Source organism: Saccostrea cucullata, unplaced genomic scaffold (genome assembly GCF_032062105.1).
Source record: "Saccostrea cucullata isolate Sc308-1 unplaced genomic scaffold, CSIRO_AGI_Scuc_v1 ctg918, whole genome shotgun sequence".
NCBI classification, from domain to species: Eukaryota; Metazoa; Mollusca; class Bivalvia; order Ostreida; family Ostreidae; genus Saccostrea; species Saccostrea cuccullata.
In genome coordinates, this window is record NW_026941191.1 from 6506 (window position 1) to 20347 (window position 13842).

At 33.7% G+C, this 13842-nt stretch overlaps 1 pseudogene; it reads left to right on the forward strand.

The window, feature by feature from the left end:
- Positions 1-1204: 1204 nt before the first annotated feature.
- LOC134257378 (uncharacterized) lies at positions 1205-3601 on the forward strand (annotated as a pseudogene).
- Positions 3602-13842: the final 10241 nt, after the last annotated feature.

The following is a 13842-nucleotide window of genomic DNA, read 5'->3' on the forward strand; positions in this document are numbered from 1 at the left end:
CCTTTTTAGGGTTAATGGGTGTGTAGTGTAGGTGTGCGGAACGAAGGTCATTTTGCGCGCATACGCATGCACGTGCGTGTGCGTGCAACACGTGAAATGACTTGTATACTTAATATAGCTATAACTTTTACATTTTTTAATGAAATGATTTGAAACTTATTATTTAAAGATATATTAATAGTGTAGATAATGTGACACTGTCAAATTAGCACGAACTCACGCGCATGCACGTGCGCTTCGCTCTGATTGGCTGAAACAAAAATCTCAATATCTTTTCTGTTTTTTGACGAAATACTATGAAATTTAAAACATAGGCATACTTTAGGATGTTCTACAATATGATATATAGAAATTGTCATGAAATTACGCGCATGCACGTGCGCTGCAATCTGATTGGCTAAAACTTTAAATGGCTATAACTCCCTTGTTTTTCAACCAAACAGCATGGGATTTAGAACATAGACAGACGTAATGGACTCCTACAAGAAGGTATGGTCATCATGAGCATGCTTGCACGTGCATGAACTTGCGCTTCGCTCTGATTGGCTGAAACAAAATTCTCAATATCTTTTTTGTTTTTTGACGAAATGCTTTGAAATTTAAAATATAGATATGCTTTAGGATATCCTACAATATGATATATAATAATTTTCATCAAATCACGCGCATGCACGTGCGCTGCAATCTGATTGGCTTAAACTTTAAATGGCTATAACTCCCTTGGTTTTCAACCAAACAGCATGGGATTCAGAACTTAGATAGACATTATAGACTCCTACAAAAGGGTATGGTCATAATGCACATGCATGCACGTGCGTGCACGTGAAATGAGTAAAATTACAAATACACTAGATTAAACATATTTTTGGATTAAATGCTGTAATATTTAGTATATTAAAATATATGATTAGTGTAGACAAGATGGTATGGTCATTACGCACATGCATTCAAATGCGCATGCGTGCAATGCTGAAATTGATTACCTCTGGGAAAACTTTGTTAAAATCTTAAATGTATCGCGTTTGTCTTATTTAATGAAGCTTACACGGAATATGGCACAAAAGGGAGTTGGGGAGCGTTTGGGGAACATCTGTAACGGTTCCCGTTACAATTAGCCCTAGTTAATGTTGTGTCAATCATCCATTCAATAAATGAAGTGCATTTTCACTTAGATAAACCCATCCGTGATCTACATGAGAGCAACATGCCAGGCTTCTATGAAAAAGCAGCAGTACAAATAATTATGTAATTGTTTATATGCATTATTCATGGAAGCCTTTCTACTTTTAGGTTAGCACAGGCATGTAGCCATATAGGTGCACTTCTCTTTGCACTTAGCCATGCCAAACCTGGTGAGACATCAGGAAGTTGTACATCTCAGCCATGTAAATGGATCATTCCCGGGTGCCAGGTGAAGCCGACTCGACCCATGAGCTCTTTGCCTAAGAAGTCCAAGCTTCTACATGAAGACACAGAAGATGATCCAATTGCCTCTTTTGATCCTCGCCACTCGGACGACAAAAAGATGGATCTGCATAATACTCTGCAGCAGTTGAAAGACTTAAGAGATGCCTTCCCACAAACAGGTAGGAATTAAGAAATATTTCTAGATATAAATTTATATTATGATTTATTTGTGGAATTTAAGGATACATGCTTTAATGCACAAAATTTTGATGCATGGATTGTTTATTAGAACCATTTTAAGCTTAGTTTGGACTTTCAGTAAGGCATGGCATTCTAGACATTGCATAATTAGCTTCTGAAATTTACACTTCCTTCACCTGCCATTTGATGACAGGCAGTAAACATGTAGCGCCAAAAATTTCATGCCTTACTAATAGTCCAAACTAAGTGTGAAATGGTTCTATTCTTGGACCTCAGTTTTTGATATTAATGAAACCTATAAATATTCTATAAATGTATTAAGAAGTTGTTTATTTTCTATGATTACTTCTTTTTCTTTTTTTTATCATTACATTTTAATTAAAAATTTTGTCTCTTTATTGGGCCTCATTATAAAGAAAATTCAAATGAACATGAAACTTTATGTGGCTAAACTAATTCATATAATGTCATTTAGTTCAGCCATTATTTTTTGGTGATTTTTGGAAAAAAAATGTTTAAAACATCATTTGTTAATTATCATTTGTCCTATATGTTAAATAAAATGAAAATTCAGGTATGAGCCATTTGTGGAACATCCCAGATGATGCCCCTGTAGCTGAGAGGGAGATAGAGGTGGAGACATATGAGGATCCATTGGAAATGGCATCCAAAGCATTGATCTTGTCAAATGAGAACTGTAAGAAAAATTAGGACTTACATTGTATATAAGAAAATATCTTCATGTATCATGAACATCAGATTCATTCATATACATATCATTACAGTGCCAATCCCAATTTCAGTTGACGAAAATTTGAGCGCTTATGTTGAAGAAAGAACTAAAGGTCAAAGAAAATGTTCCCTTTGGACCGAACTCCACAAAGGAAGAATTACGAGTTCTCTCTTCGGAGCTGTTTTACATGCTGGACCTAACCCACGGAGTCTTGTGGACCAAATTATACATGGATCCAGTTTACAAGGGTTTAATGGAAATTAAAATATTAATAAAATATTAAATAATTTGATAAATTAAACAAATTAGGCCATGCAAAGTTAATTACTTGGTTCTCAGGCCTTTTTTCAAGAAAAATGATGAGGGAGGGAGGCATTTTTTTTTCTTTTTTATTGCCCCCAAAACATGATGAGGCAGCTTTTTACATTGTACAAAACCTCAAAAAATGATGAGGGAGGTGATTTGGTGTTTATATTTTATTGATTTAGCAATAAAAAGGGTCAATGAGGCACCCTTGGAAGAGATGAGGGAGGGCCTGAGAACCAAGAAATAAATTTTTTTTGGCCTTAATTCAGCATTTCAACCAATTTATATTTTCAAATATTAATTATTCTATACATCACAGGTATCAGACGCTTCCTCGTCCAGTCCAATGGGGTGTAGACCATGAGGAAGAAGCGGTCAGAGACTACCTGACACTGCAGAATGCTGTCTCTGATGTAACAGTGGAGGCTGCAGGGCTCACTATTTATCCATCCCATGCCTTTTTAGGTGCCAGCAGTGATGGTTGGATTTGTGACAAGTCTATGCCATTGGGGAGTCAAAGAGGGGTCCTGGAGATAAAGTGCCCGTACTCAATCTCTATGAAATAATTGTAAAAAAAGAGGTATTTTTTCATATTACATTGTATTAAATGTCTTTCATTTTGTCAGTTTTAAAGTTAACATAATTTTTTTTACATTTGTTTATACTATTCATAGGTCCATGAGCTAGCTGGAAAAGAGGGGTTCTGTCTGGAGAATACACCCGAAGGACCGCGTTTGAACCGTAGCCACAAGTACTATGCTCAGATCCAAGGAGAGATGGCAATAATGGGGTGTCCTTGGGGTGATTTTGTTGTTTGGACAGCTGCCAAGGACAGCAACTGTTTTATAGAGAGAATTAATTTCGACTCTGAGTTTTGTAATCGTATGATGCCAAAACTAGTTGAATTTTTTTGTTCACCACATCTTGCCTTTTTATAAATGTACTGAGAATTAATTCACTTCCTGAGCCAATGGTTAATGTGAGCATTACCTAATGATCAAAAATTGTTCAGCTTCTGTCATCTGTATACATTTGTTCACATTTTTGAATTTTTCTCCATCCACTGGGTTAATTTCAACATACCATGTTACTTGCCTTATTAAAGGATCCTTTGGTAAAGGGGAGATAATTAAGAATTAGTGTTGATTAGGGGGTATCATAATTATGCAGAAATATAAAAGAAATGTCTTTTAAAATCTTTTTTTTTTCAAGAATAGCAAATGCATGATAATTAAGTCATATTAATCCAGGTAGTGTAGATTTAAGTATAGTTTAAGTTCAAGTATATGGTAACACATGCATAAATTATTGTAAAAAAAAAATCACATTTGCACCTATATATAGTAAAAGTGAAAGAAAGGAAAATCAATATGGATTCAGGTTATATTTATTTTTCAATGTAATTTTTTTCACATTAATCACATTCCTTGCTGTTATGGATTTTTTTGTAACATAAATTCAAATTTGATTTAAAAGAACAAAATATTATTTATTTTCATACATTTAAATTTCATAGACTGCATGAGTATGTAGTATATACTGTTCAAAACATATGGCATCTGCTAAAAGTATAAATGAGATCAACATAAAACACAAAAATAATTTAAAGAAAAATTGAGTTTTATGACCTTTTAAATTTTACTCTCTGTCAGTATGATTAATCCATAATTTTTGTGTAGAACATTTTTTAGGTACCTTAGATATAAATAAAACCTCCTATACTCAAAATATCTTGAACACAGTAATTCAATCATTTGGAATTATAACAACCAGCAACACCAATTGCAAGTTTATATTATGTCAAAATGTATTCTAAAAATTTTGTTTTGTGTAAGTTTTAACATTTCATTCCAGAAACCAATGACATCCATGTAATTCATTGGGCTTTTCCATTTTAAAATATAAAATGATTTAAAGGCATATCATTTCAATCATAAGATTTTTCTCACAATAGATACTTCAGAACCAATAGAGAAATGGACATTATTCTGTGTACATCAAAGAATTTCCAGATAATATCAATAGGTTGATAAGGCTCTCTTGAATTATATAGTTTATAAAACATAGCTTTTATTATGGTTTTTTGTACAGGTTAGGATTTACAGGCGGTGGATGAACCTTTTTGTAAGAAAATTATACATGCAAATACATGTGTATATACTGAAAGCCCTTTTATAACATTGTTATGCAAAAATTAAAATTGAAGAGTTGCTCCCCTTTAGACATCTCATTCAGTTTATAGAAGAAAATATTACATACTGGTTACATTACTTATAATACCAAATAATGTTAACATGTATGAGTGATTTCTTAACTATTTTCAAAATATCTTTAAAAGTAACACAAATTGTGACACTGGCAATTCAAGAGATTTTCAAAATAATTACAGGATACTCTAGTCTACTCTGATATCTCCATTGTAGGAATGCCTGGCAAGATACCTCATATTTTGTGAGGAATCTTTTTTCTTTGTGTGAAAGTTACAATTTAATAATTCAATGACAAGCTGACTTGAGAAAAATTTTATATTAGTGTGAAAATTGTTGTCAATATCTAAAATGAATATACACCATATATCTAGACTAAGTGTATTCCAATTAAAATTTGATACATTGAATTTTGTTATACATTGTATATAGCAATGACAAATTAGTTATTTACCAGAGGAACATCAAGATTTGTGAGCCAACATACAACTTGAAACATTTTGGTCAAAAGAGGCTTAAGAGTAAGTGGCATAACACCATCAAAGATATGAAAATTCTTTACTCTGCCTATGCTTCTCTCAACATGAATACGCAGAGAAGCGATATCTTGAGTTTCAAAAACTTCACCTGTAGAGAACTGTGGTGCACTTCCTCTAAAGGGTGGAATGTTTAACTTGCATTTCTTTTTCTCCAACAAATCCCTAATGGTAAAACCTTTATCAGCCATAACACTATCATTTTCATCTAACAATTCAATTAAACCTGAAGATATTGTGAGTTCTCTATCAGATGTTTTTCCAGGCCAACCTTCAGATACAAATGTTATAACTCCAGATGGACTAATACCAATCAAAAATTTGGCAGTAGTATGGTGCTTGTAATTTGAAAAAGTTAAACTTTGGGTGTCAAGACGAGATGATTTTTGTATAAAAATTTCTGTACAATCTATGATAACTCGAACTGAAGGATATCTATCTGATTTTAAATGAAGATGGCATAGTTCTTTGAATAATATCTCGAGATGGGAAAGGGTTTAAACCCCGTACGAAACAGTCCGGGCGGCTTGGACACGGCTCAGGCACGGATTCCGTCTCCAGAAACCCGTGCTTTAGCATTCCGTGCTCCTATGTAAAGTATGTAAGGAAAGCCGTGCCTAAAAGTGGTCGAGGCACGGACACGGCACGGGATATTGGCCGAAATATTTAAATGAGATGGCACGGTTTTCCAAAACCCGTGCCAGAAAGCCGTGCTAGTTTCCATATATGGACTCACGGATTCTGTAAACCCGTGTCTGAAACCCGTGTCCTTTTCCATATATGGAAACACGGTTTTTTGGAAACCCGTGTCAAAAAAGCCGTGCCGTATACCATATAAGGAGTCACGGGATCTGTGCATTTGTTTAGATCTAGGTCATGGCTTTTAGAGAATCTCCTGATGTATTAACTGTGGATGCCAAAATGGTGACTGAAACCAAGCTAACTTCACGTTGCTTTACATTAATGCTTAGTTTTAGAATTTCAAAAGTTAAAAATCTTATATGAATGTGTTTACTTTCTGTTAAAGATTAACTTTATCAGTTACAATCCATGCTAGTTTTTAATTAAGATTTTAATGATAATGTACAATATTCAATTGTAATTTAATCTAGTAGCTAAGTTTGCACAATCTGAGAAAGAATTTAGTTTAATAAATAAAACTTTCACCTAAGCAGAGTGATGTCACATAAAATATACTATATATGATTAGTGAAAGTCCAACTAAAGTCATTCAAATAAACCTAAACTATTTCATCATGTTCATTGTCAACATTGCAATACAGAAAGATCATGAAAATTGAAAAATTGACTTATTTATTCTATATTACACTTACTGCATTTAGTTCAAAAGTGAAGAAATTATCCCAGACTGACATAAATACAACTCCAACTGACATCTATTAGTTAAATATCCTTTAAATAGAGCAAAAAGACACATTGACTTGGCTCATGACCATGAATCCCTCCAATTTAATATTCAAATAAAGGAAGTTATGATTGAGCATGCCCAGTAAAAAGCCGTGAGATATAAATAAATAGTTTGAAGCAAGACCCGCCTGAGTTAAAAACCGTCTCCCTGGGACACGGATTCCGTACCTCCACACGGGTTTCTGTGAGTGAGAATTCCTAACTTTCAGACACGGAAGCCGTGTCCGTGTCTTGGACATGCAGAACCCGTGCGTCTTTTTAAAAACCCGTGCGGATTCCGTGTCTTAGCCGTGCCCAAGCCGTGCCTATTCCGCCTCGAACTTTCGTACGGGACATTTCAATTCTTGCCACAGTAGACAGATCCATGTAGAAAAATATTTTGAAAAAGTACCCTCTGAAATTTGAAATCGTTCAGCAATATCACTGGTCAAGAGTCCAACCTTCAGTCTAATAAGAACTGCAAACATCTGATCGATGTAATCCAATGCCCCTGCTGATGCTCTCTTGCGGTCAGAAGAAATATCTGTGCTTGTCCCTAGCCAATACTTCATTTTCTCTGCCTTTGGTTTTAGAAAGCTAAAAGCATGCAAAGTGGAGAAATTCTCCCCCAAAAGTACGAAAGCCCAGAAGGCTCATTCGAGATTCGAGATTCAAAATACGAGATTCGAAATTCGAGATTCGAAATACGAGTTTCGAGATTCAAGATCCAAACTAACCAATCAAAAGCGGATTCAACATTTGATTACTCCCCTTTATTATGTTTTTACTATCAAGAAATCGTTTAAAATAATTATAACCAATGGGTCATTTGATTAAATTACAATGCAAAAAAGAGTGTTTTATATATATTAGAAGGAAATTTAATAATTATTGGATTTTTGCAGCAAGACATACTTCAATTTATATTATAGCTTCTTAAATATTAAATAGATTACATGTATCAGGAGTATATATATTTTTGTATTATCTTCTACACTTATTTTATTTTTGTATTTCCGCGCATAGGAAAACCATAGGTACTTGTGGACAGGACTCCTCCCCCCTCCCCCCCCCCCCCCCCCCCCCCCCCGATATTCAATACCAGGGCTTACTGGACATTTTTTTTTAACAAATTATATTTATTACACTTATTAATGTGTACAATACGAAAACATCACGAGCGTAAAACCCCCAGAATAATCGTTTAACCAAAAAAAAAAACAACTATACATTACCCCACCCCACTATACAAGAGAGGTGTCATTTAAGGAGAAAATGTGGGATTATTACGAGATGCAGAGTCAATCCGATAGCATGGACTAAGACAGAAATATATGTAGAGAAAGTTAATTTTAATCAACATTTTAAGTTAAAATAAATGCATGGTTTTATACCTAGAAATAGCAGCGGGCGTACAACGTAAACAAACTGGAGTGCTTGTGGCATATTTTCTCTCTTATAATTTATAGTGGGGTATTTTTTGTGTTGAGCGATTATTCTGGGTTTTTACGATTTTTTTGGCATTGAACACACGATGAATAAGTGTATTAGATACATGTTGTGAAAAAAAGTCCAATAAGCCCTGGGATTGAATATCGAGGGGGGGGGGGGGGTGCCCTGTCCACAAATACATTTGGTTTTCTTATGCGGGGAAATACATAAAAATTAAGTTTAGAAGATAATACAAATATATATATATATATACTCATGATATAAGTAATCTTTTTAATATTTAAGAAGCTATAATATAGATTGAAGTATATCTTTCTGATCAAAAATCCAAAAATTATTAAAATTTCCTTCTAAAATATATTACACACTTTCTTGCATTGTAATATAATTATATGACCCATTTGTTATAATTATTTTAAACGATTTCTTCATAGTAAAAACATAATAAAGGGGAGTAATCAAATGTTGAACCCGCTTTTGATTGGCTACTTTGGATCTTGAATTTCGAATCTCGAATTTCGAATCTCGAATTTCGAATCTCGTACTTTGAAACTCGCTTCTGATTGGTTAGTTTGGATCTTGAATCTCGAAACTCGAATTTCGAATCTCGAATTTCGAATCTCATACTTTGAAACTCGAATCTCGAATGAGCCTTCTGGGCTTTCGTACAAAAGAGCGCAAAAAATATTGCGCCGTAAATTGCACCTTTTTTGCACTACGGGATCTGTAGCGTTATGGTCTAAGACAAATAATTAAAACCATAACGCTACAGATCTGCAGCTAAAAATATGCCTGCTTTTTAATGTTATCCCTTTTACCTTTATATACTTATTTCTTAATTTATATTGCATATTCAGTGCAATGGATAGAATTTGAAATCGGTCAATTTGAAATAATCGAAGATTTCTATTTTCATCTTTTCGAAATTAAACGCGATACATTTTGAGCAAAGACCCATTATGGCTCCCTTTTTTCTTTCAATGTATACTATGTAATGTAATTGTTTTCAATATATTAGTTGATTCTCGGAAAATCTTAACAAGCTTTTGCATAGCACTGAAACAATGCAGTAACGAACATTTTATTTCTCGATAACGAATATTTTCTCCATTACGGATTTTTATTATGGGCAAATGTAGGGCTGAGATTCAGAAAGCATACCGCGAAAGACTGAAACGGAAGGTTAACGAAGGATATCTTGCAAAGGAGAGAGCAAGAAGACGTGATTGTTATATTCCAAATGCACAGCTTAGCCGAAACAAAGTTAAGGCAAAAACAAAAACAAAAACGAGAGACTTTGGCGTTTTTTTTTTAGAAAAAGAGGCGCGAAAGAGAAATAGATGGTGAGGAAAACACTTATCAAGACACAAGAGGATATGAAACAGCAGAATCTGAGCTGTTTAGTTACAGGTGTACTTTCTATTTCCAAATAGGAAAAAGGTCTGCAAAAGCGTTGGAAAGAAGAATTAATCACAGCAAGAGAAAGGATAAGAGAGATGGAAAAGCAAAACAAAGAAAAAAGAGAAAGAACAAGTCATTACATATACGATTCCGAAAATTCATACACAAGATGTATAGTTCATGGAATTTGACACCCCGGAAAGAAGTTCAGAATCTAATGAAAGCTGAAAAATTAAATGAGGAACAGAAGAATCAGTTATGCTCAGTGTAAAGAAACCTCTTTTACTCGCATCGGTAATAGCAAAGGAGATCAATGTAACAAAAGAAATGTTAGGAGAACTGAGATGAAGGTGGTGTACAGTGTAGTCAGTGGTAAAACTGTTAAGAAATACAGATGCCTAGCATATTGGGCAGCAAAGGCTGGTCAGGACAGAAACCGCATGTCTAAAGTAAAAACAAAATCTTTATCCACAGCTTGCTAAATAAGTCGCAACATAAAGACATAAAGAGAATGTTTGAGAGAAAAGTAGCAGAATTCATGGAGAGGAAGACAATAGCAGAGCTCACCCGGGCAAGAACGATGTGAAGAAAGCAGATAGATAATGGAGAGAAAACACAAACACGTTGCATACCGGTATTGAAATGTTCGTTACCATTTGTGTTCAATTTTCATGATATGGCGTTTGATTTGTTGTTTAAAGATCATGGATGTCTAATTAGTTATAAATCTAGTGTTTTGTATGTCTTTCAACCGCACAATCATGTGAAAAAGCAGAAGTTTTGAGGGAGATAAAATGTTCGTTACAATAAAATGTCCGTTACTAACGTTCGTTTTGTGAATTTGTATTTACCCCTTTGAATCCCTGTACCTATTTTGTGTATATAGATAATATAAGGTCTACACAGGTAACTTTAAAGTTAAAAACTATTAGTAGGTCCTACCAAAACAACTGTTTTTTTTTTCTAAAATCATCACGAAATACTCTTCATGTATTTGAATATTAGAATGAGTCTTTAAATGATACATGCAGACCACAAATATTGCATATAGATCTACAATATTCATAATTTTCACTATAAAAGTAGAGCAATTTCTGAATAATATTAAAAACTGATGGATGCCTAAAATTCTCCTAAGTGAACAACAGATTTAAACTCACATACGAAATGTTCGTTACAATTCGACACTTAACATCAAAAAGGAAAATTTGTGTTAATATTGTCGACATAACTCAAAAAATTACATCAAAGTGATAAAAAAACATTCAAATAGTAGAAAAAAATTACTTCAAATAAAATTCAAACCTACAATTTATCCTCAGAAATTTCAAAACTATGCATGACCAAAATTTATGATTATGAAAACCGTTTGTTAAATTGTTCACATATATATGTTCCCGCTGTCATTATCAACATTGTCTGGATCTCTTGAAATAAGTTTTGGGAAAGGTACATGTATTGTGTTATGAAATATATTTGCAAACGAAAGGCTGTCAGTGATTTTGTACTTACGTGCTGTTGCAAATAGGCTAATCGTATGTAACGTACATTTTAAGGCTAATTTTCATTTGTTCAGGACTGCATATGTTCGATGGAATATCTTTAAAACCCTTTATTTCATGTACAAAAAAATCTAGATCAAGATTCTATACATTGTTAGGCTTACTAGAAAGTCATCAGAATCAAATTTAAAGGCATTTATTTTTTCGCTATCTCTACATGGCAAATGCTGCCAGGGGTGATACCCTTGGCCTAAGGTGTTCATAAAAATCGGGATTTTTTTCCCAGAGTTCTGATTGGATTTCAGTACACACATGTCGATCAATCATCAATTGTTTTTTGTTTATGACGATGTTTGCGTTCAGTATACTTCTTGACTTTAAATCACAGAATTGAAAAACGCAATTAAACAACGATCCGTAAGATAACATGCAATTCTATGAATAGCTAAGATGTCATCCAATATCTTCTAGATATGTGATTAAGAATCTATACTGAAGCTTCCGATTTGTACTATAAGTAATAAATAAACATTACTCAATTATTGTTTCTAAATTATTCTTGAGAAAACTTTAATTTATTTTTTTTTTAAACATGCGTCTTTATTTCTGTCGATGACGCAAACTGTGCGTACCTGATAGATTCAAGATCACGTGACGAAAATAATCCCGTCTTTTGACTTCACCGTATGACGAGGGTTTATGAAGAGAGTAGTGTATCAGAAACCCTTGGCTAGCGAAGATGAGGAGAGTAGCGTATCAGAAACCCTTGGCTAGCGAAGATGGTCTGATGTCCACAGTACGCTATTCCGCAAATGTCCAATATACCGCTGTCACCTGCATATGTGTTTACTTCTCTCAACTTATTCGATACTCAAGAGCATATGCATGCTCCGAGTACGATCATGCACGCTACTAACAGATAAGTTGATGTTACATAGATTTCAATTAAAAACCTCGTTTTGACGTCGACCCATGCATCATTTTGTAAATGTTATGGGCGTAATACATGTAGTGACCTTATTAGCTAATATAACATATTCCTGGATCTTACTTTCAAATTGGCTAACATGTTTCATACTTATTCAGCAATTGTAAGGTCTTTGTTTTAGGTTTGGCAAAAAGCGGGAAATACTCATATTTCCCGGGACGGTGGGAAATACTGGTAATTCCCGAAAATTACTGGTATTTATCGGGAAATACTGGGAAATAAGAAATAGCTACTTATTTATGCATGTAACTTTGGTCATTCTGCTTGGGTACAGACATGAAGTACAAATTGTTGTCTTAGATATAAACCTTTTATCACTGACTGTCCATGATAAAAAAAATGATTTTCTTATTATAAAACAGTATACTTATATACTAGTCCATATAGATATCCCATAAATGTTGTTTTATGAAAATAAAGAAGGATCTAAGAATATAGTGTAAGTACCAAAACCTAAGAAAAACCCTTTCTGTTCTACTCAATTCAAGGTACGCTGGAATTATATATAGAAATCAATTTACTTTATATTGGGATCAACATGTTTTGAAGCCAAGAGGCACTGTTGCAACCACTATTGAAAAACAACCACTATTGATTTAATTATTTCAATAGTGGTTGAGAGTTCATTTCAATAACAAACATAGTATGCGACCACTATTGAAATACGACCACTATTAAAATAGCGGTTTGGAGTGCATTTCAATACCAATCATAGGTTACAACCACTGTTGAAATAATGTTCACTTTTGAAATAAATATTTCAATAGTTATTTACATATAGATTTCAAAACTGATTGAAATATTAATAGCTGCTGACAATGACTTCAATACCAAAACCACATTGCAAGCTCTATAGAATTATTCCAAATATTTAGACAAATACTAGGATCAATGACACATTTCTAACACAATAATCTAATTTATTGAAATTCAAATATGATAACTAAAATTGTTTTGTTATCCTTTTTGTAGAAATTTCAATTAATACGTGGACACCTTTTTATTATACTGACCTACCTATAATTCAAACATGTATGCATAGGGAAGATGGTATTGGGTTAATTAAAATAGTAGGTGTTATAACACTATATTCGGTATTGCACTCTCAACCACTTTTGAAATAATTATTTCAATAGTGGTCGTATTTCAATAGTGGTCGCATACTATGTTTGTTATTGAAATTCACTCTCAACCACTATTGATATAATTATTTCAATAGTGGTCTTTATTTCAATAGTGGTTGCAACAGGGCACAGTTAAAGCTGACATGAACTCTTAAAAAGGCATCAGTTTTCATCTTTGTACGACTTACTACATTCCTGTACGCCCTTGTCCGACATATTTCTCTGATTCCGCCATATTTAATCGAAGATTTTTGGCCACCTGTACCTGCTATATATAGCCTTGACGAATTGTTGCACTTGAGTGATTTACTAGTCTGGCTGTCGACATGTACACATCTCCGATAGCATAGTTTTTAGAAGTCCATAAACTGACAAATACATGTTTGAAAAGTAAAAATTCAACAAAAAATAGAACTATACCGAGAATTAAATTATTTTTGAATGCATTTGCTGCAATATAAAAAGTACTCTAACACGGAATACATTTATGTACAGCAAAAATCCATGCAGGTCGAGAAAACGCGTCCAACGCAGTGATGAAACATTTACCTGAATACTGCTATCGTTACCGTGATGTG